At 47.7% G+C, this 23301-nt stretch overlaps 1 protein-coding gene across 2 annotated transcripts in view; it reads right to left on the bottom strand.

Annotated features, from left to right (window-relative positions):
* The window catches only part of SLC12A9 (solute carrier family 12 member 9), a 100411-nt gene extending 77592 nt beyond the window's left edge, over positions 1–22819 (bottom strand). The window contains exons 1-2 of one of the 2 annotated variants that reach the window (XM_069215556.1): positions 22633–22819; positions 6186–6223 (exon numbers count right to left, since the gene is read on the bottom strand). The gene's annotated coding sequence lies outside the window, so the exon portion shown is untranslated. The remainder of the gene's footprint in view (positions 1–6185; positions 6224–22632) is intronic. The other variant, XM_069215553.1, reaches the window with a different exon arrangement.
* Positions 22820–23301: the final 482 nt, after the last annotated feature.

Raw genomic sequence — 23301 nt, 5'->3', positions numbered from 1 at the left:
TCCTGCTAGAATCCTCCATGTCTAATTTGAGGACCCACCCAAGATTGAGACCCTAAATAGCTCAGTAAGGGGGATTGGTCACCTAGCAGGGTGACCACTTATCAGGAGGGACTGTGACGACACCTACCTGACCTGGCCACTCAGTGACCACCTGGAGGAGCTCTGGCCAACACCCCTGGGATGGTGGTAGACAGGGGAGTGGTCATTCCCCTTTCCTTTGTCGAGTTTCACGCCAGAGCAGGGAATGGGGGTTCTTTGGACTGGTGCAAACAGGTTTATGCAAGGAGGGCAACAAATGTGCCCTTCAAAGCATACCAGAGGCTAACCCTTCCAAGCCATATCACATTTATTTCGAAGGGGAGAGAGTGTTGCCTCCCTTTCCCAAGGAAATCCTTTCTTCTGCCTTCCCCTTTCTTGAGCTGGTCAACTTTGAGCTGGGCAGAAACCCATCTGGATGGTGGCAGCAGCGAGGGGTGCTTGCAAAACCCTGAAAGACTTGTAGGAGCAATACTTGGCGGGGGGGGTGATCCTCTAAGTGCATGGAATCATACAACCAATACTGACAGCACTAGGGTATTATTCTGAAAAGTTTGATACCAAGCATGACTAGGTTCAGTGTTACTATTGTGTAGCTGGACTCAGAGTGACCTGTGCCAAATACACAGGTGTAGGAAGTTGGCTCTGTATGCACTATTTCAAAGTAAGGAATAGTATGCACAGAGTCCAAGGGTTCCCCTTAGAGGTAAGATAGTGGCAAAAAGAGATAATACTAATGCTCTATTTTGTGGTAGTGTGGTCGAGCAGTAGGCTTATCAAAGGAGTAGTGTTAAGCATTTGTTGTACACACACAAGCAATAAATGAGGAACACACACTCAGAGACAATTCCAGGCCAATAGGTTTTTGTATAGAAAAATATCTTTTCTTAGTTTATTTTAAGAACCACATGTTCCAATTTTACATGTAATACTTCAAATGAAAGGTATTGCAGGTAGGTACTTTAGGAACTTTGAATAATCACAATAGCATATATACTTTTCAAATAAATCACATATAGCTATTTTAAAACTAGACAGTGCAATTTTCACAGTTCCTAGGGGGAGTAAGAGTTTGTTAGTTCTTGCAAGTAAGTAAACCACCTACGGGGTTCAAGTTTGGGTCCAAAGTAGCCCACCGTTGGGGGTTCAGAGCAACCCCAAAGTTACCACACCAGCAGCTCAGGGCCGGTCAGGTGCAGAGTTCAAAGTGGTGCCCAAAACGCATAGGCTTCAATGGAGAAGGGGGTGCCCCGGTTCCAGTCTGCCAGCAGGTAAGTACCCGCGTCTTCGGAGGGGAGACAAGGTGGGTTTTGTAGGGCACGGGGGGACACAAGTTAGCACAGAAAGTACACCCTTAGCAGCACGGGGGCGGCCGGGTGCAGTGTGCAAACACACGTCGGGTTTCCAATGAAAATCAATGGGAGACCAAGGGGTCTCTTCAGCAATGCAGGCAGGCAAGTGGGGGGCTCCTTGGGGTAGCCACCACCTGGGCAAAGGAGAGGGCCTCCTGGGGGTCACCACTGCACTGGAGTTTCGATTTTTCAGGTCCTGGGGGCTGTGGGTGCAGAGTCTTTACCAGGCGTCGGGATCTGGGAAGCAGGCAGTCGCGGTCAGGGGGAGCCTCGGGATTCCCTTTGCAGGCGTTGCTGTGGGGGCAACTCTGGCTACTCACGGTCTCGCAGTCGCCGGGGAGTCCTCCCTGAAGTGTTTGTTCTCCACAAGTCGAGCCGGGGGCGTCGGGTGCAGAGTAGCAAGTCTCACGCTTCCGGCGGGAAAAGCAGTTGTTTTAAATTTGCTCCTTTGAAACAAAGTTGCAGTCTTGGGTGAACAGGGCCGCTGTTCTCGGGAGTTTCTTGGTCCTTTTAGAGCAGGGCAGTCCTCTGAGGATTCAGAGGTCGCTGGTCCTGGGGAAAGCGTCGCTGGAGCAGTGTCTTTAGAAGTGGGGAGACAGGCCGGTAGAGCTGGGGCCAAAGCAGTTGGTGTCTCTGTCTTCTCTGCATGGTTTTTCAGCTCAGCAGTCCTCTTCTTCTTAGGTTGCAGGAATCTAGTTTCCTAGGTTTTGGGGAGCCCCTAAATATTGAATTCAGGGGTGTGTTTAGGTCTGGGAGGGCAGTAGCCAATGGCTACTGTCCTTGAGGGTGGGTACACCCTCTTTGTGCCTCCTCCCTGAGGGGAGGGGGGCACATCCCTATTCCTATTGGGGGAATCCTCTTTCTACAAGATGGAGGATTTCTAAAAGTCAGAGTCACCTCAGCTCAGGACACCTTAGGGGCTGTCCTGACTGGCCAGTGACTCCTCCTTGTTTTTCTCATTATCTCTCCTGGACTTGCCGCCTAAAGTGGGGGCTGGGTCCAGGGGGCGGGCATCTCCACTAGCTGGAGTGCCCTGGGGCATTGTAACACGAAGCTTGAGCCTTTGAAGCTCACTGCTAGGTGTTACAGTTCCTGCTGGGGGGAGGTGTGAAGCACCTTCAACCAGAGCAGGCTTTGTTTCTGTCCTCAGAGAGCACAAAGGCCCTCGCCACATGGGGTCAGAAACTCATCTCTCAGCAGCAGGCTGGCATCTCTATGATGCCCTCTGTGTGCATTTTTTAATAAATCCAACACTGGCATCAGTGTGGGTTTATTATTCTGAGAAGTTTGGTACCAAACTTCCCAGTATTCAGTGTAGCCATTATGGAGCTGTGGAGTTCGTTTTTGACAGACTCCCAGACCATATACTCTTATGGCTACCCTGCACTTACAATGTCTAAGGTTTTGCTTAGACACTGTAGGGGCATAGTGCTCATGCATATCTGCCCTCACCTGTGGTATAGTGCACCCTGCATTAGGGCTGTAAGGCTGCTAGGGGGTGACTTACCTTTGCCACAAGCAGTGTGAGGTTGGCATGGCACCCTGAGGGGAGTGCCATGTCGACTTAGTCATTTTCTCCCCACCAGCACACACAAGCTGGCAAGCAGTGTGTCTGTGCTGAGTGAGGGGTCCTTGGGGTGGCATAAGACATGCTGCAGCCCTTAGAGACCTTCCTTGGCATCAGGGCCCTTGGTACCAAGGGTACCAGTTACAAGGGACTTACCTAGATGCCAGGGTTGTGCCAATTGTGGAAACAATGGTACTTTTTAGGTGAAAGAACACTGGTGCTGGGGCCTGGTTAGCAGGGTCCCAGCACACTTCTCAGTCAAGTCAGCATCAGTATCAGGCAAAAAGTGGGGGGTAACTGCAACAGGGAGCCATTTCTTTTCAACAGGTAAAACGGCTTCCCCGCAATTACGAAGTCCAGTGCAATGGAGCTGAATTTTGTAGGGTCACCTCTGCTCATGCAGGAGTGCCCTTACACAGAGACCTGCACCCTGCCCTATGAGCAAGAAGGGTGTACTATAGGGGTGACTTACAGTGCCCTGGTGCAGTGACCTGTGGTGAAAGCATCTATGCAACTTTTCAGGCAGGCTGCACTGGCAAGTCTGCAGACACATTCTGCATGGACTCTTATGGGTGGCACAATACATGCTGCAGCCCATGGGAACCCCTGATGCCCCAATGCCCTGGGTACTTAAGTACCATATATTCGAGACATCCATGGAGGCACCAGTATGCCAACTGTGGGGTGTGCAAAGTCCTAAGCAACCAAATTTCGAGGAAGAGAGCACAATCACTGGGGTCCTTCTTAGCAGGATCCCAGTGAAAACAGTCAAAGCATACTGATAGTAGGCAAAAAGTGTGGGTAACCATGCCAAAAAGAGGATACTTTCCTACACGAGACCCCAGCTCCTCACACCACTTTATCCATGAGCACTTTCTTGCCATATATTTGTGTGTTTGAGATCCTCACAGTGCCCAACAGTTGAGCTCTTCATGCGGTTGGTGTCTGTGCCCCACCTCCTCAGACCACCATCTGTCGGCTTCTCAGACATGTTTGTGCACCCCAAATTCTTCAGCAGTTTCTTCACAGGCTCTGCACACCATCAATAATTATTCTACCCACAATCTGTTCCCATGCTCAAGCCATCTGTCTGTGCTCTCCCAACTATATACATCAACTAGTGTATGAGCTGCTCAGAGCATCTATTCCCTGAACTCCTCACAGGATCTTGTCTATCAGCTTCTCATGCCATTAGCCTGGGCACATCTGCTCCTCACAGTGTCCTGTCAACAATGTTCTCACAATATCCGAGCATGAGCCCGCAGCACAAAAGTGCCTTGTCCAGGAGCTCCTCACACCAGCCGTTTGTGCCTCCTCATAGCTCCTTGGGTCTGCCTCCACAAACTCCTCATGCTAGCTCTTCATGATGTCCCAACTCCTCATATTACCCTGCTGACAAGCCTTTCCAATATCTTTTCGTGCACATTCACCTCTTCGCAGTCTACCTCAAAAAGTGCAAATCCATTACGGTCTGTGCATCGGCCCCAAACCTACTCAAGAAAGACAAAATCATTACCAGACTCTGAATCATCCGCTCCTCCATGGAAGAGTTAGACACCAATCTAACCTTGATCTTCACCTGGGAATGAGAGGTGAAAATCAACAAACTCTTCCTGCTCAGAGAGAGGAGAGAACCCACCCTACTCTGGAGAGAGTAACAAAATGTATCCTTCAAAGCTATCCCTTTCTCTCCATCTCAGAGAAAGCAGTAGATGTCCCCTTACTCTCCAAACCATTTCACTAATCTGGGCAGAAAAGTGAAAACCATTCTAATCTCTCCGTCTTGGAGAGATTAGTTCAAATCACCCCACAAGTCCTATCCTTCTTTCTCGCCTCACAGTAGGGTGCAGTGGAAGCCTCCCTAGTCTCCCTCGTCATGAAGACTGATACATGCTAGCTTTCTTTCCCATCATGTTCTCGCAGCCCTGGAGACAGAAGTGGAATCTGCTCTGGTCCTACATGTTGTCCACCCTAGAAAGAGGAGGGGAAGAAACCCTAGACTCCCATCCTAATATCCTCCAGCTCAGAAAGAGTAGCTGGAGCCAACGTAATCCCACTGCTGCTGCGATGTAAACCGAATCCCCACCTTCTGCAGGCATGTAGTCACTGGGTCTCAGGGCTCGCATCTGCTTCTTTCACCCCCTTCTTCAGGACCCTCGCTTGCTTTCACCTTGGATGGGTGTTTCTCGCCTTACCATGCTTACCCTTCCTAACCTCTCTTCCCAGGACATACGGTTTAAGGGTGGAAATATTATGGTTAGGTACAGTTGAGGACATCTTCCAAATGCATCCTATGTGGTCCTTGAGAGTTTCTAGGGCCAGAGCACTTGCCATTTTGCCCTGACCACTGTCCCTTCATCTCTTACTCCACTAACGCCTTCCTCCTACAGCTGTTTTTTGCCTGACGACAGACTGTGTAACAATCCTAGGCTGCACCTCACCCAACAATGGAGCCCATATTTATAAACTAATACTCACTCTGTGGCACCACCACTTATTTCCAGAAATCCATAAGCCTTAAACAAATTGTGAGCATAGCCACTAGGAAATGGACTGTGTCTCATACAATAAGGACACCCTTAGCGGTGCATGGAGAGGAGGGGCAGGCAAACCATGGTCAGGCAGATCTAGGATCGGATCGGTCCAAGCCCGGGTTTGGGTCAGTAAATTATGTTCAGGTAGGGCTTTGACCTGGATGCAGACTGAACCCAGAAACCTGACAAAGGTCAAACTATTACAGGGCTACAATGCACACCCTGGAAGTGTGATCTAAGGATGGTGACGCTGAAGTGATGCCACCATTCTCAACAGCAGAGTCCTCTCAGAGGGAACCATTTATACTACACAGCCTCTACGCGCACCATATGCAGGATACAACACACACTCATAGGGAAGAGAAAGATCATGGTTATTTAAGACTGAATAAATCTACCAAAAAGAACCGCTAGTTCCTTCTTTAAAAGGTTCAAGTGAAAAAATGCCCTTGCCCCGGCCTAGTGATCAGCTCTGGGTTCACCAGCAGAGTCAAGAACTCTGCCAGCAAAAAACTCAGCATTAGGGGGTCACCGAGCGGTCTGGCCATTTAACTTGACAGAATAACACAGCAGCTAGTATGAATGAATGGAGACAGAATGTCACAGTTTACTACACATGTACATTTTTAAACCAGGAAGAACTCAAGGCAACTAGTCAAACATATCATGGTGTTTGATGAACAAAAGCAGTTTCACCTTTTAGAGCTGCTGTTTTCGCAGAAGACAAATGTGACCTGTGCAGACACAAAAAAAAAAAAAATACTTCAGTATAGGTAACACATACCAGGCTGTGCTAAGAATAAAATGTGCCAAAAAGGAAACAGTGCTGCAAGGCAAAGCGAGGTTTATGAAACGTGGGCGATCTAGACAGGGCTGATGCAATGAAAAGAACAGTGCCAATAAACATTTAACTTAATTGGGGATGCGTTCCAGCTGTTAAAATTAAAACAAAAAGTCTCTGTTCCCAATAGAAAGGCCTCTCTTCCAGCCTACACCACTGCACAGTGCCAAGAGAAAGGATTACCGACGGGCACCCAAGTCGTGGAAAGAGTGTCTCCTCCTCTCGTGAGGCCTCTGGGTACATGGGGGGAGGCTTTTCTTGGTGTGGCTAAGGAATCCACCTTGCTCCCGCCCCACCCTGCCGTTCTCTGCGCTCCCAAGATGGTGAAGGAGAATGCTGGCAAGGTGGCCCATGCCTTGAGATCAAGGAGCCTGGTCTCTGGGTACCCAACAAAAAAACTGGAGATCACATTTAAGAGCACAACCCAGTAGAATATTAGGAATTTACTGAATTGTAGAAAATAACTAAGAGTGTCTACAATATACAAACTTCCCAGAGCATCTAGTATCCAATTTGTAGGTTGTTTGAAGAACAGATGTGACAAGAAAAGAACTCCCTTCAGAAAATGTTCTGATTACAAATAGTTTGAGTACTCTGAAATCATATTTACGAGAATGTCTCGCCATGGTTAAGCAAGCACATACATAATTTATGAGACTTGAAATTCATTATATTATCCGACAAGCAATGATGACTGTCGAATGACTGCAGCTTCATAAGAGATAAAACACGCAATGTCCTGTCGTTTTTCCATCTGCAGAGCAGAACCAAAAGACATTTACATATTGCTTCTCTGACAGGCTCAGTGCTTGGATTCATACATTCATCATGCTCTGATGAGAGCACTCTGAAGTGATCCAAACAGAAACCATCAAGGCAATATAAATAAACAAATTAACAGTCCAGACCGCTACCCTACTAACCATTACAGTTGATTAACAAGCAGATTCTATGCAACATGCTGCTAGTTAATCGAGGGTATAAGTTGTTGAAGTACCCTGTTGACAGGAATGAGCGAATAAAAAGAGATGCTCTGCAGACAACTGCTGAGCATACTTTCATAAGGTCAGGTTCTAATCCTAGGTGGTCATCTAGACCAGTATTTCTTATCCATTTGACTTCTGAGAACCCCTGGACCACAGGATGGGAATCACTGCTCTAGACCGTGAAAGGAAGAAGGTAAGCAAAACAGTACAGACATACTGTATGCCTTCTGTGAGCGCCACTCTTGGACTCCACGCACACCTGAAGAATTACGTCTTTATTAGCCGCCTGGAGGTGTGTAAAACCAGGGTCACTTCTGGCAGTTTGTGCTATGTTGTGACTTCCTCGTAGAAGGAGCTTTCACCGCCTTTGGAGGTCATCTTAATTATGAGATGAATAAAATATTGTTGGATTTTAATCAGGTGGACTGTATTTCCTAAATTTTACCTTTCAAGGAGGATGGAGCTCGATCATAGATAAACATATTTATGAGCAATGCAAACTTATTTCTGGAGTATCTTTGATGCAAATAGCAAAATGCCTTTAAACCAACTTTGGCATCATTCCTTTTACCATGAATTTCTCTCACTGCAGTGTTCTGGGCCCTTCACAAACAATGTGTGCAACCTGTAGCCCCCATTATGAGGCATTACAAAAGCTAAAACGACTGTTTTCCCTTTCAGCTAAACGCTATCTATCAATTGTACTACACATTTATATTGTGTACATTACACAATTGGTACTGTCTTTCAGCCTCATTGGGATGCAGTATTTCTCACCCTGGTCTTGAGGATTCCATCGCAGACTATTTTTGTGAGCTCTACCTGCAGGGGCAGTATGAAAGTAACTGTTTGTTACTGTTAAACAGATGTGTTGTACTTTTGTTGAGTACGGCTGCAGGTGGAGCAAACCAAGATATTTAAGTACTAACTGAGCTATTTAGCCCATCGACCTTACATTACTTGGAGAGTTTTCAGTCAGCCCTCTTCATCCTTTGGCCATTCGTAGTGTCCTTCAGGTGTTACTTAGGAGCTCTCTTGGGGTTAAGTAATTTCTTCCGTTTCAGGTGAAGAGTTGGGCTACCCTGTGGATCACCAGAAAGAATCCAACAGTCTTAATAAGTCCTCCAGCATCAACAGAACACAGTGCAGTCATTTAAACTAAGACCTCGGGCACCGACACAGCTCTCTTTAACCTGTAGAAGAAGCTCTAAAACTATTGCCTAGGCCACGAGGACTGTGCCCAAAGGGCCCTATTCTACAGACCATACAAGAGCGTGAGGCCATCGCTTCTCAACTCGAGGGATGGCCGAGGGCACTCCAGTAAACCTGCTCCAGGGCAACCAAAGAACTCCGCAGCATGCACCAGCTACAATAATGATAACCCTTCACACCAGCCTTGCCTTTGGGGCCGCCCACGACTTACTTTACAAAATCATACTTCTAGGCACAGTGAGGATGTTCAGCACTGAAAGCACGTGGCACGTCATGGAATCTCAATCCACGTCTCCAGGAAAATCCCACTTTAGGCTCCCATTTTACCGTATTTACATATTAATACAATCATAGCAAAATATGTTTTTTAAGAGTAATCACCTACGGCGTCAATCAAATCTGCAAAGCCGGTATCTACGGCGACTGAGATCATGCCAGTTAGAACAAGCATCTGCAAAGCCAATAGGTCTCAGCCATGCAAGAGCTGTTGCTCTGCCACTATGTTATAGCATTGTTATGTACCAGTGTGGCTGTTCTGCATGGCAGAAAGTTAGTGGGGTAAAGGAGATTGGAGTAGTGTCGTAAAGTGGAGCAGAGTGGAGCATTATGGAGTGGTGAAGAGTGATGTACAGCTGAGTGACATGGAGGGTCAATGGAGTGGGATAGAGTGTTGATGAGTGTTGTGGAGAGAGTAAGGTGTTGTCCAGTGAAAGGGCAGGAAATGGAGTGTCAGAGTGTTGTGGGGTAATGCAGAGCAGAGTGAAGTAGCGTAGAGGTGTTACGCGGAGTAGATTGTTGTAGAGTGGAGTGGCACGGAGTGGAGCAGTCTAGGAGAGTGGAATGGCAGAGGGGAGAAGAGTGCTGTAGAGTGGAGTGGCATACAGTGTCAGACTGTAGTAGTCTGTTGTATAATACAGGGGAGTAAAATGGAGTAAGGAGTTGCGTAGGGCATCGTAAAGTGGAGTAGTTTTGTAGAATGGCATAGACTGGCTCAGAGTGTCAGAGTTTAGTATCGTAGATTGTAGTGTTGTAGACTGGAGTACATTGGCGTCGAGTGAAGGGGCGTAAAGCATAGTGGTGCAGAGTAGATTGGCATAGAGGGTATAGACAGAGTGTACTGGCTTTGAGAAAAGTGATGTGGAGTGCATGGTCATACAGAGCAGTGACGCAGAGTAAAGCGGTGTAAAGTCAGTGTGGTAGAGTAGAGTGGTGCAGAGTACATTGCAGGGGCATAGAGTGCAGTTGTGTAGCGGAGATTGTTTCAAAGTAGAAGGAAGTGGAATGGAGTGGCGCAGGGTTGAGTGGAGTGGCGTGGATTGCAGTGGTGCAGAATAGATTAGTGGCGTGGAGTGATGCAGAGTTTAGGGCATAGAGTGCAGTGGAGTTGAGTGGTGCAGCGCAGAGATGTAATGCAGAGTAGATTAGAGTGCCTTAGAGTGGACTGGCATATAGTGCATTGGCATAGAGTGCATTAGAATGGCACAGAGTAGAGTGGTGCAAAGTACAGTGCAGTGGTGGAGAGAAGATTGGCCCTAGCCCTTTGAAATGCAGAGAGGGCCTAGCTCTCCTATTCCCCAGTGTATGTCCCACCAAGTTTACATGCATGCAATTCACAAATCCGTCTTCCGGGAGGGATGGGGGGGGGGGGGAATTCCTTTACTCCTCATGTTTTCACCCGAGAAGGCCTGGGCTTCCGAAGATGGAACACAAGGTCCAACATGTAATGTACCAGTGCAGCCACTTTTGCACTCCGTGTACACCAGCAGCACCCTTACTGCTCAGCACCATTATCATTTATTATGCCACCACCATTATCATCCCCACATGCAGCAAATGCATTTAGTCTATGCACACTGTTCAGTGCTGCAGTTTTTCTGTACTGTACCAGTGTGTTATTCTAAAACCACACACTGCCAGCACATACACATTTCCCATGTGCGCACTGTACCACAATTCACAGGCACTCGGTACATTTCCACCACTTACTCACTTCCACATCAACCTGGAGTAGGCCAGAGGTGGGTTAAGCACACAGCAGCAGAACTTTTAAGAAGGTGAGGAGGCCCTCAGGCCTCACTCCGGTGAAACTGGGTAAAAGAGACCTCTTCACTATTACTGTTCACTACACGGTATGCTGCCACCACCACATTTGTGCTGCCTAACTCCTGGTAAAGGCAGTTGCCTTCCTCAGTTATGAGAGCAGCGCTTTGGGCGCCCCTCCCATTCCAACAAGACCGCAACCTGTGAACAGGCCTATGTCATGGCACCTCTGCATGATCTGTGTACACCTATGATAAGATTAAAAATAAACCAACAATAGAGTTGTGCACAGAGGGCAGGTGTACATGCCTCTTACCAGGCGGAGGACTATTCCATCCCAGTATTAGTATTTCTTAAAATAACTGATGTGCTCAGGCGTGTGTACTGCAATGCTAAGGTTTTCAAGTGAGTGTATTGTTATATCGCATAAAGCTGTATATAGCGCTTAAAATCCAACAGGCCTCCGGGTAGGAGTGCTCATGTATCCGTTAACGAGGGAATATACAAGCCAAAATTAACAAATGTTGATAAAACACACAGAAGAGTTAAATACCATAAAACATGAAGCTCTAATTACAATATATTTTAATCAACAGCAGCAGACCTTGGAGCAAGAATGATGGGCCTTTGTGCTCCCAGCACTTACGGCAGTAAGCCACAGTCTCCTCTGCTTTGCATCACGTTCCAGGAGGGAGGGGTATACTGGGAGCTACACTGGGCAAAACCAGAATAAATGTGCTGTTCGCTCGACCGCAATCCACTGTAAACCAGGGTGTACACATTTACAGTCACCTGAGCAACATCACATCTGCTTTCACACAAAGGAAGCAAGCTATGCCTTCCTGAACTGATGAGGCAACACAGGGCCCCAATGAATACAGAAACCAGATACAACCATCCCCCAAAGCAGACTAAAAACAGACCTCGCCACCCCCCAGAGCTCACACCCATTATTGGTCCTTTGCTATCAATGCCCCATGCCAAGTCCTGCCACTTCTTGTCTTTTGCTGTCAATAACCCAGGCGAGGTCCCAACACCTCTGTCCTTTGGCATCCCGGGGACAGCCATTGCCGCTCTTAGCCTCGTGCACACTAAGACAAGCTGTTTGAGAAGCTAGAGAGCGGGCAAGCAGTCACCGGTGGGTGGGGTTGGGACGTCAAAGGGAACTTGTCATTTCCACACCCCTTGTATTTTAGCAATTCAATAAACAGGTCCCCCCCCAATAACTGGAACAAATGCATTACAGATACTGGGATTGCACAGCACCTCCTGCATGCACACCAACATTTTTTGAAGAGGTTGGCCACTGTTAGTTAAGTAAGTTAGGCTGTGGCTGGGCTGCTCCATTCAACAACTACCATAAGTGTAAACTGCTACTCCTCAATGCAAACCAACTATATCAATATAAACGCCGGTATTCTGTGAACGGCCCCATGCTTTGATGTTTCTGCAATTTCCCAACTATATATATCCATGTCTCATCTTGAAGCCATTGTTGAGTTGATCAAGTCTACTATGCTGCATAGGATTTTCTCTTCACATCTCATCAGCGGTGCCTGTTAGTCGATGTTGCCTAACTGTGGGACACAGCTTTGTTTTTAAATAGTGAAATTCAAAAATGGTGCTATGGAAAATACTGCCATCCTCGAGTGTCCGCATCAGTGTACGTGAGAGAGCAAAAAGGTAAAAGTGCTTGTGAGAAACGGGAGTTGGGAAACATAATGATGTAAGCAAGCGAAGGCAGTATAAGCGAGGTCAAATGTGTGAGAAGGTTAAGGGCTCCTTCCTAGGGAAAGGAGGATATGAAAGAGGAAATGCAATATGTGCATGCGTGGGACAGCAGGTATCCGAGTGACAGAAGCAGGACTTTCAGGGTGCTGACATGGAATATAATCTAAGTAAAAATATCAGTGCTTGCATATTCAATCACTCATTCACCTATACATTCCTCTTAGCTGAGCACCCGCCCCAGTGATCTGTCTGTAACATACACGTCACTCATGCCTTCACTGGGCCGGCTAACTGGGTGATGAAAGCGTGTACAAGTCAGTCCCACTGACTCAGTTCTGTGCAGAAAGGAATATCGCACTTGCTGCCTTCTCTGAGAGAACGCCGCTTAACTTTGCTAGTGGCATACTGTAGCTGGTCTGTGATAAAGCAGAATTTGCTCTATTGCTGCCTGTAAGTCATGTGTTCTGTGAGAGGGAAAGCTGGTGCTTCTGCACAAGCTGTACCTGCTCTCTTAAGGACTCAAGCTTCTTGCCAAGATGTGACTGTTCTATGAAGGTTTATTTCTACTTCTGTATATTAAAGGGTATATTTAAGTGTACTTGCGTAAAAGCTCTATGACTCAAGGACTTTTTCACAATATTGGATGTGAAATATAAAGATATGTAGTCGTGAGGAAGGTACCCACCTCCTTAGGGACAATATTTTTAGGAAAACTGGTAATGTTCGTTGTTCGACACTCCTGTTGTAAACTTGTAGTAGGGAGAAACCAGCAAAAAATAGCTTTAGCTCATCCACACTCAAATTAAATACAGGCATGAGTACTTCAAGGGGAGAACATCAATGTCGACTTAAGGGCCATAACCACACCCCAACTAGGGAACCCATAACCAGGAAACTGCACAACTAGTGAATATAGTACTCTAAGTTACTCAGTGGTATATGTGGAACCCACTGATGAAGCACGGAACACTAGGTAGGTGATAATTCATCATGCTATGTGAGTATATGAAAGGATGGTAATTCTGTAGGAGTTGTCTCTGTTTCTTCCAGGACTGTTTTACTTCCTGTATGTTTAGGTCTCTCTCCAGCGATCACACAACAGTCCTTTAACGCCTCTTACTCTCTATAGTGTTTGAGCCACCTGTATTGCGCCTTTTCTGTATGTGTGAGAGAACCTTGTGAAGCCCCTCCTGCAATATATCTTAAATTATTCTGTGTACAGGGAGTGCAGAATTATTAGGCAAGTTGTATTTTTGAGGATTAATTTTATTATTGAACAACAACCATGTTCTCAATGAACCCAAAAAACTCATTAATATCAAAACTGAATATTTTTGGAAGTAGTTTTTAGTTTGTTTTTAGTTTTAGCTATGTTAGGGGGATATCTGTGTGTGCAGGTGACTATCACTGTGCATAATTATTAGGCAACTTAACAAAAAAATATATATACCCATTTCAATTATTTATCATTACCAGTGAAACCAATATAACATCTCAACATTCACAAATATACATTTCTGACATTCAAAAACAAATCAGTGACCAATATAGCCACCTTTCTTTGCAAGGACACTCAAAAGCCTGCCATCCATGGATTCTGTCAGTGTTTTGATCTGTTCACCATCAACATTGCGTGCAGCAGCAACCACAGCCTCCCAGACACTGTTCAGAGAGGTGTACTGTTTTCCCTCCTTGTAAATCTCACATTTGATGATGGACCACAGGTTCTCAATGGGGTTCAGATCAGGTGAACAAGGAGGCCGTGTCATTAGATTTCCTTCTTTTATACCCTTTCTTGCCAGCCACGCTGTGGAGTACTTGGACGCGTGTGATGGAGCATTGTCCTGCATGAAAATCATGTTTTTCTTGAAGGATGCAGACTTCTTCCTGTACCACTGCTTGAAGAAGGTGTCTTCCAGGAACTGGCAGTAGGACTGGGAGTCGAGCTTGACTCCATCCTCAACCCGAAAAGGCCCCACAAGCTCATCTTTGATGATACCAGCCCAAACCAGTACTCCACCTCCACCTTGCTGGCGTCTGAGTCGGACTGGAGCTCTCTGCCCTTTACCAATCCAGCCACGGGCCCATCCATCTGGCCCATCAAGACTCACTCTCATTTCATCAGTCCATAAAACATTAGAAAAATCAGTCTTGAGATATTTCTTGGCCCAGTCTTGACGTTTCAGCTTGTGTGTCTTGTTCAGTGGTGGTCGTCTTTCAGCCTTTCTTACCTTGGCCATGTCTCTGAGTATTGCACACCTTGTGCTTTTGGGCACTCCAGTGATGTTGCAGCTCTGAAATATGGCCAAACTGGTGGCAAGTGGCATCGTGGCAGCTGCACGCTTGACTTTTCTCAGTTCATGGGCAGTTATTTTGCGCCTTGGTTTTTCCACACGCTTCTTGCGACCCTGTTGACTATTTTGAATGAAACGCTTGATTGTTCGATGATCACGCTTCAGAAGCTTTGCAATTTTAAGAGTGCTGCATCCCTCTGCAAGATATCTCACTATTTTTGACTTTTCTGAGCCTGTCAAGTCCTTCTTTTGACCCATTTTGCCAAAGGAAAGGAAGTTGCCTAATAATTATGCACACCTGATATAGGGTGTTGATGTCATTAGACCACACCCCTTCTCATTACAGAGATGCACATCACCTAATATGCTTAATTGGTAGTAGGCTTTCGAGCCTATACAGCTTGAAGTAAGACAACATGCATAAAGAGGATGATGTGGTCAAAATACTCATTTGCCTAATAATTCTGCACTCCCTGTATTAGGGAAGGTTTCGCTGGTGCCCATGTTGTACAGTTTACATGTTGTGAAGCGTGGTATTGAACTTTCCACCACAAGAAAAACAAAACAATTTGCATGGCCACAGACGGTACCAATTATCACACTTGTGAAATGCAAAATAAAATTAAGCTCCTGGGTAATTTCTTTCAGGCAATCAACCGGGGTAACCAGCCTAGTGTGCGAGAGGGCAGAGAGAGCCTTTGAAATGTAGAGTCGAGCATCACACTACTAACAGGCTAACATGAACACTGCTTAGATAACAAATGGGTGTGCTAGAAAGACACAGTCAAACAATGCAAACAGCAGCAGCCAAAGCGTCTAAAGAGACAATGAGAAATATGCCACCTTCTTCCTAAACCTATTAGTTGGTGTGAATTAGGCGGAGAGCCTGAAACCGGCCCTGCCTTGGACGAGTGCAGCCCATGCTGCAGGTGTGCTCAGGAGAGCCAGCGGTGATGTAAAACTGTCTAGCAATATAAAACTTGTGGCTTTAGAAATGTAACAAGGCCCACCCACTGGCAGATTTATTAAGTGTCCTTGTCTTAACCCCCCAACAAAAATGGCTTCTGTAGTGATGTAAAGTTAATGCGAAAGGAATTTCAGCAGCCCTACACCATTATGCATCACACAGGGCTCAAGCACAGCCACAAATTTGGGTAGCAGGGCTGGCATATGAACTGGGGCAAGGTGGGAGATTTTCTACTCATCAAATTTTTAAATGGGTGGAGGCAATATCTTTTCACCCCTTTGCCTCCCAAGGTTTGATAGTGAAAACTGCGTCCATTTCTTACGATAATGGCATTACTCCTAGTCCTACTCCCTCGCCTTCCTTTTAACCAATGAGGCTTCCTGCCTCCCTCTAGACCCTCTCTTCCCCTTTTAAACCCCCCACCTCCTGTACAAAAACAAGCCCAAGCAGCAACTCAGACAGTCCGTACCGGGGGGGCGGAGGGAACGGAAAGGAAGGCGAGGGAGTAGGACTAGGAGTAATGCCATTATCGTAAGAAATGGACGCATTACCTCCCGTCCCTCCCTCGTCTTCCTTTTAACCAATGAGACATAGCAAGAGAAACACAGGAGACGGATACTGAGTTGCAAGAAGTTTATTACAATGCACACCAACCACCGAGACCCTCCCCCTATTACCGCATAGAGGACAAGACCCGGTGACCCAACACCGACTCCAAACTACCCAAGTCCGACAGGCTATAATGCAGAACAAATGTTGAAGGAAAGGCCCAGGTGGCGGCCCTGCAAATTTCCACCACTGAAGCCCCCTGAAGCTCAAACGCTGTCGCCGCCATACCCCTGGTAGAACGGCCCTGAATCCCCTGGGGAGGAACCACCTCTTTCAACGAATACGCTAACAGAATCAAAGATCTCACCCACCGACTTAATGAAGCCGTGGAAGGCTTCTCACATTTCCGGGCCGGACCAAAATTCACAAGAAGCTAATCCCCTGCACGCAGATACTCCAACAACGCCCTGGGTACATCCAAAGAATGTAACCGAACCTCCTCATCCGAGGAAGGATACGGACAAAACGAAGGAAGGGTGGCCTCCTGGCGAGCATGGAAAGAAGAATTAACCTTCGGAATAAAAGAAGGAACCGGAACAAGCACCACACGATCCTGAAAAATCTTACAAAAAGGAAAAGAACAGGCCAAGGCCCCCAATTCCCCTAAACGGCGGGCCGAAGTAATGGCCACCAAAAAGAACGTCTTCAAAGAAAGGTCACAGTCCCCCAGAGGTTCAAAAGGGGCAGCCGTCAATGCATCCAAAACTAAGGAAAGATCCCAGGAAGGAAAAGACCGTACAGGGCGAGGAACCAAATTAAGAAGCCCCTGAAAAAACCTAGCCATCAAATGACCCTCATCAGACAGATTACGCCAAGGACCCCGAAATGCCTGAATAGCTGCCCACTGCACCCTCAGAGAAGTCACCGACAACCCCAAATGTGCACCATCCTGTAAAAATTACATCACATCAAAAAAAGAAGCGACGGTAGGATCCAATTTATGCCGGAAGCACCAAGAAGAAAAAAAACTTTCCACTGTCTACCATACGAAATCAAAGTGGAACGCCTTCTTGAAGCCAGCAAAGTAGAACTCAAAGCCACAGGTACACCCAGACCCATCAAACCCCGGCGTTCAACTTCCAGGCCGTCAAGTGTAACCTCCTCAATGACCCCTGCGAGAAGCAAGGAAACTCCAGGGGAGACGGACAGAGAGAAAGAGGCCACATCCGACCGGATGCCATCAACTGCAGCAATGGAAACTAATTCGCTCTCGGCCAATGGGGTGCAATCAAGATAACTCTGGCTCCCAGAAGCCGCACTCTCAACAGAAAGGCCCGGATCAGCTGAAATGGCGGGAAAGCATATAAAAGGCCCCGAGGCCAAGGACATGACATCCCAGCCACCTCCCAAGCCTGAGGACACCGAAACCGGGTGCACAAGCGACTGAGTTTCGCATTCTCCGGTGACGCAAACACATCCAACACCGGAAGCCCCCAGAGACAAACAAGATGAAGAAACAGCGACCTCCAGATGGAGGAAAGTTGCGAGGAAGGAATCACCCTGCTTAGCAGATCCACCCGAACATTGACCACCCCCCGAATGTAGGTAGCCCAGAGAGAAGGAACCCAATCCTGAGCCCACACAAAAATTTCCCTGGCCAGATTGAACAACGCCCGCGACCGGGTCCCCCCCTGTCGGTTCACATAAGCCTTGGCCACTAAGTTGTCTGTCCGAATAAGAACCGCAACTCCCTTCAGGGACACTTGGAAATGAATTAGAGCCAACAATACCGCCTTCAACTCGTGCCAATTCGACGATCAATTGGCCTCCAGTGGGGACCAAAAGCCCTGAATCTGTGCCGACCCCATCCAAGCACCCCAACCTGAGAGGCTGGCATCCGTCGTAACCACCACCGGGCTCAGAGGTGACAAAGACACGCCTATCCGAAGATGAGTGGCCCCCAACCACCATCCCAACTCCTTGCGAATCAATCCTGACCCCGGAATCCGCGTCATCAGAGAACCAGACCCTGGTGCCCACCTTCTCAGGAACCAGTTCATCAAGCAAAGAAGATGGAACTGAGCCCAAGGAACCAGAAATATTACGGATGCCAAATGACCTTGCAGACGTAACCAAAGAAGAGCCCGGGGCAGCCTGCGACACGACCTTCCTCACCAGGGACTGGAGTAAACCTAACCTCTTTTCCCACACTGTCACCAAACCAAGAAGAGTCCGAAAACGAGCCCCTAGAAAAAACAGATCTTGGGAAGGGACCAAATCTGACTTCCCCCCAGTTTATCAAAAACCCATGGTTTTGCAGGACCACCAATACCCGGTCCACCTGCCTTCTCAACTGGCCCTGCGAGGGTGCATGTATTAGGATATTGTCTAGATAAGGATGAATAAACACCCCTTCTGAATGAAGCAAAGCCACCAGAGGGGCCAGCACCTTTGCGAAAATCCGGGGAGAAGACTTGAGGCCGAAAGGCAGCACACAAAATTGATAATGCTCCAGGCCTACAGCAAACTGTAGGAAGCGCTGAGAAGTCTTTGCCACCGGCACATGCAGGTATGCATCCTGCAGATCCAGCGACGCCAGAAAATCCCCCTGACTGACCATCTGAAAAATAGTCTGAATAGACGGCATGCGGAAATGCACCGTTTTGATCCAAGCATTCACCCCTTTTAGATTGAGCACAGGCCGAAAACCTCCTGACACCTTCTGAACGAGAAACAGGACAGAATAAGTGCCCTGACCCCTATCTTCTAGAGGAACGTGGGAAATGGCCCCTTTCAAAAGTAAGTCCCAGACTCTGTCCAACAACACCTCTCTCCGTGCCCCGACCGCAGGCAAAGGAGTAGGACGCACCCCCGAATCTGGAGGAACCACATCGAAATCGATGACGTAACCATTGGCCACAGTGTCCAGCACCCAATGATCGCTGACACTCTCCTGCCAAGCGGAAAGAAAGTGCCTCAGCCGACCCCCAACCTGCCAGGCCCACAGTGATTGTCAGGACCCCTTCTTGAACCCACCCCGGTTCAAAGGAGCAGATTTCTTAGGTGAAAAACGGGGCTGAAAACGACATTTCCTGAAAAAAAAAAAAAGATTTAGCATCCATCTTGGGAGAAGAACGAGAATGCTTCTTCTACCCTATGCCAGAAGCAGAGCCCCCTTTATAAGGTAAGGCATGCTTCCTTTCCTTAAACGCCTTGGAAAGCATGGAAGGCAATTGATCTCCAAACAAGCTACGACCCTCAAAGGGCAGTCTCAGGAGAGCAGACTTCTCCCCAGGATCCGCCTTCCATGACCGCAACCAGAGGGACCTACGGGCCCCAATCAAAGCCCCAGATGCCAGCGCCGAAGTACGAACCACATCCGATGATACGTCCGCCAGCAACCTGGCCTGTTGCTCCATACCAGCCAGAAGTTCGGAGCACTCCGCACCTTCCTGAACAGCAACCGTCAGCTTATCAAAGTCCTGTACCAACGACTGGGCCGCATAAGCAGAATAAGTACCTGCTCTCAGGGCCAGATTCTCAGCCGCAAAAGCCCTCTTGAGCCCAGAATCCACCTTACGGTCCGTGGCATCAGTAGGCACACAATCCTCCGGATTGACAGCCGTCTTGCCAATCAGGGTAGCCAAAATTGAATCCAGGCGAACAGAGGAAGGCAGTACATCCTCCCCCTCTAGCAAATAAAGTTTCTGAAGGAACCGTGGAACCCGAGCTTTATCCACATACTTCCATTCCTGAAACACCATATCCTTCACAGGTCCCTGAAAAGGCATGGCAAACTTAGAAGGCGTCTGATACTGTGGGAACAAGTGGGAGTCAGAGCTCGTAGGCTGAAACACTGGAAAATCTAAATTGTCCCGTACATGTGCCATCACCTCCCACATCTCTTCCCTGGAGACATATTTCCCCACCAGAGGAAGTAGATGGAGCCTCCCCCTCCTCATCCTCTGAGGAGGACCTCTCCGCAGTAGCAGGTGGATGTGAAGCCTTAGACCGGCTAGGCCTGGCCATCCCTGCCTGGAGAGCCCTAGAAACAGCCACCTCGATCATGTCCTGCACCTCCTCCCTGGACATGAGTGGCGCAGCACCACCACCCGGAACCTGGTGACCCCCAGGGGCTGAAATGACAGCAGCACCCTCTTCCCCTGAGGAGGAGGATGAAACAATCCTACGTCGCTTTGCAGGCACCTTCGGATCAAATAGCACTACCACTGCATTGAATAAAATCCCAAATATACAGGGCACAGGACCTCCCACTAAATATCCATTAACCAATCCCAACAAAGATCGAAAGAAACAAATTTAGTTAAAAATGCGGGCAGAACGCCCGTCCTACCAGTCCTGTATCCAAAAAATGCCTACCAGCACCTCTGCGCGGCTCCGCGGGCCGAGGAACCGGAAATGGACGCCCCAGCTGCAAAGAGCCGGCTGACCTCGTCAGCCGACTCCCAGTACACGTCTCACGAGCAGCCCCGCCTGCTCGGAAAAGACGCGACCGGCCAGAGCACACCTTGAGGGGCTCCGCGCCCCAAGGAGTGCAGGAATCGACGTCCCCCAGGCCCTGTCGTGGAGGAAAAGAGAAAGGTAAGTCTAGCGTGGGCTAGACAGAAAAAACAGGAGGTGGTAGGGGTGGGGGGGGGGTTTAAAAGGGGAAGGGAGGGTCTAGAGGGAGGCAGGAAGCCTCATTGGTTAAAAGGAAGACGAGGGAGGGACCGGAGGTAATTAAGATTAAACAGCGGCAGTCAGCACGCGTTCCTCTGAAGTCACATACACATCACCCGTCTGTCTCTTTGAAGCAGTGGAGTCGGTGGAGCAAACTCTGCTGTGGGAGAAAGTCTATGTCCTCCTTGTTTTATGAATTATGTACATGTGGTCACTGACGTGCTGAACGCCCCTGTCTAGTCAGCAGAGTAACGCAAGGCAGGAGATGCTTTGTTAAGTGACTGAGAAAAAAAGAATCAATTTTGTTAAAGTCTTAACACCCCAATGACAGCTGTTAAATAATGAGTAAAAACAAAGAGGTCTCTGAGGCCCTAGAGTTTACTCCTTAGGCTACAGCTTTTCAAGGAGACGCTTGGCAAAGTGCAGCAGGATTTCTGATATGCATGTTCTCTCTCTAGGTTTGATCTTCAGTGTCTCTGCAAACACTAAAAACAGAAAAGCACAACTTTAAATCTCGTGACTATGCACATATATGTATAGATAAAGTTTGATTTGCGAAGTGATAAATGCATTTATTTAACTGTGTCTACTATCACTAATTACAACGCAATAATTAAATAACTGAATACCAATGTGAGATGGATGTGAGAATGCAGTCTCTGAACTGCACAATATGCAACCAGGGATTCTGGGTTCAAATCCCAGCTTCCCCACTTAACCAAATTGTGTGATCTATGGTCATTGCTTTACTTCACTGTGTATATTCTTCTTAAAACAACCGTCCTGAGAGCACACTGAAGTAATTCAGTATAGTATGTCACTATTACCCAGTTAATATAAAATATTATTTATTCGCATTTACCAGCAATATACACCGTTTAAAGAGAAAGCATGACAGTTTAACACACTCTGGAGAAGTCGCACCAATGCATCAAGCCTTGGGGTATTCCCTTATTTAAAAAATATATATGTATATATAGTACCACGTTGCGTAATGTTGAAATATATGTGCTCCATTTTAAAGTTGTCGTCGTATTTTTTTTAGGAGGTTTATTACATGAATTACTTCACACCTGTTGACAAGGCTCGTGCTTTTGGTTCTTAGAGCCCCGGCAAGGTTATATCCAAAGATGTCCACACACCCCTAGAAACTTAGCATCTCCCACTTCCTTGACTGGGTACATCTCCACGCGTCACACGACACCAAAATATCTCCCACCTACAGTAAGTTGTAAAACTCAAACTATTTAAGCACCATCAAAGCGATCTGAGGATCCGTGAGGGGTGTGGAAGTGCTATAAAACTCTACCAGTATCCTCGAAATGAGATCGGAGCACTAGACACCACAGACAAGAGCAGCCACACAGTATTCCGCTAACAAAGACTGTATCCAGCTAACAAAGGCCCTGATAGGGAGTAACATACACTTATCCTTAACTGGGCCAGAGGGTGTGGGCGGCCTGGACCAGGGTCACGAGCACGAATAATCCCTTCCTTGTCATTATGACAACAATGTTCCGATGGAGAACTGTCATCAAGAAGATGCATTCTGGGAACTGCAGTCCTGGTTAACAACTCGTTGTAACATCACACCTGAAAACAACAAGTTTTACAAAAAGGATGCACAGAACTCGAACATGCTGTGCTTCGAGGCGCTGGAAACATCTAGTAACCTCGAAGCCGTGTACCCTCTGGGCGCCGATAACATCTCCAAAAGGGGCAGGTGCATTATATTAATTAAAAAAATAAAAAAAAACACCCCCATACTATACATAAAACAATGCTGTGCCCACAGGCTGGGGCACCTCTTGCCTCCGCCCCCGGGCGCTCAGCCCTCACTTGCCTGCTCCCCTCGCCGCCAGTGTGCCCGCTGTAGGCGGCCCGGACACTGCCGAAGCCGGGCGCTGGAGTGATGCCGACTGCGGGCTCTAGTCACCTCCGCCCCGGGGTCCGCCGCTTCTTCCAGCCGATCACGGGACCGCTGGCACCGGCATGTGACTTCCGCCGTCAGGCGCGGCTCGCACTCCTGCGCACGCGCACAGGGGAGAAGGGGGCGTGTTTATGTAAATGTGGTGACCTGCTGTCTAAGAGCAGTCGAAGGGCTGAGTGGATCCCGCCCCTGCCCGCAGAGGATCACACCTAGCGCCAGGCAGGCGCGGGGACTCTGACATGGCCTTTAGATCCGCTGGCATCTGGATGCTTTTTCTGCCCAAGATCAAAAGTACTGCCTTCCCAGCACCCTGGAGTTTATAAATTGTTCACACTGCTGCCTTCTCCGGAACAGGAGCCCTGCCACAACGAGTATCAAGAGAAGAGGGCACATCTACTTTTTTAATTGTGCTCACATGCACCATTCTAGGCGCTAGGAGCACTTGTTCCCACGCCATAATCAGTTAACGGTAAAGCCGCTTTGTAACTGCTTTAAAAAAAAGCATTTAGGAAAGCCAACAGATGTGGCTGTAATATGCTAATTAATGTATGCACTCACAATCGTGCTGTTTGCCTGCACACA

This window comes from Pleurodeles waltl, chromosome 12, assembly GCF_031143425.1.
Source record: "Pleurodeles waltl isolate 20211129_DDA chromosome 12, aPleWal1.hap1.20221129, whole genome shotgun sequence".
Classification (NCBI taxonomy): Eukaryota; Metazoa; Chordata; class Amphibia; order Caudata; family Salamandridae; genus Pleurodeles; species Pleurodeles waltl.
This window is presented reverse-complemented; position numbering and strand designations above follow the sequence as displayed.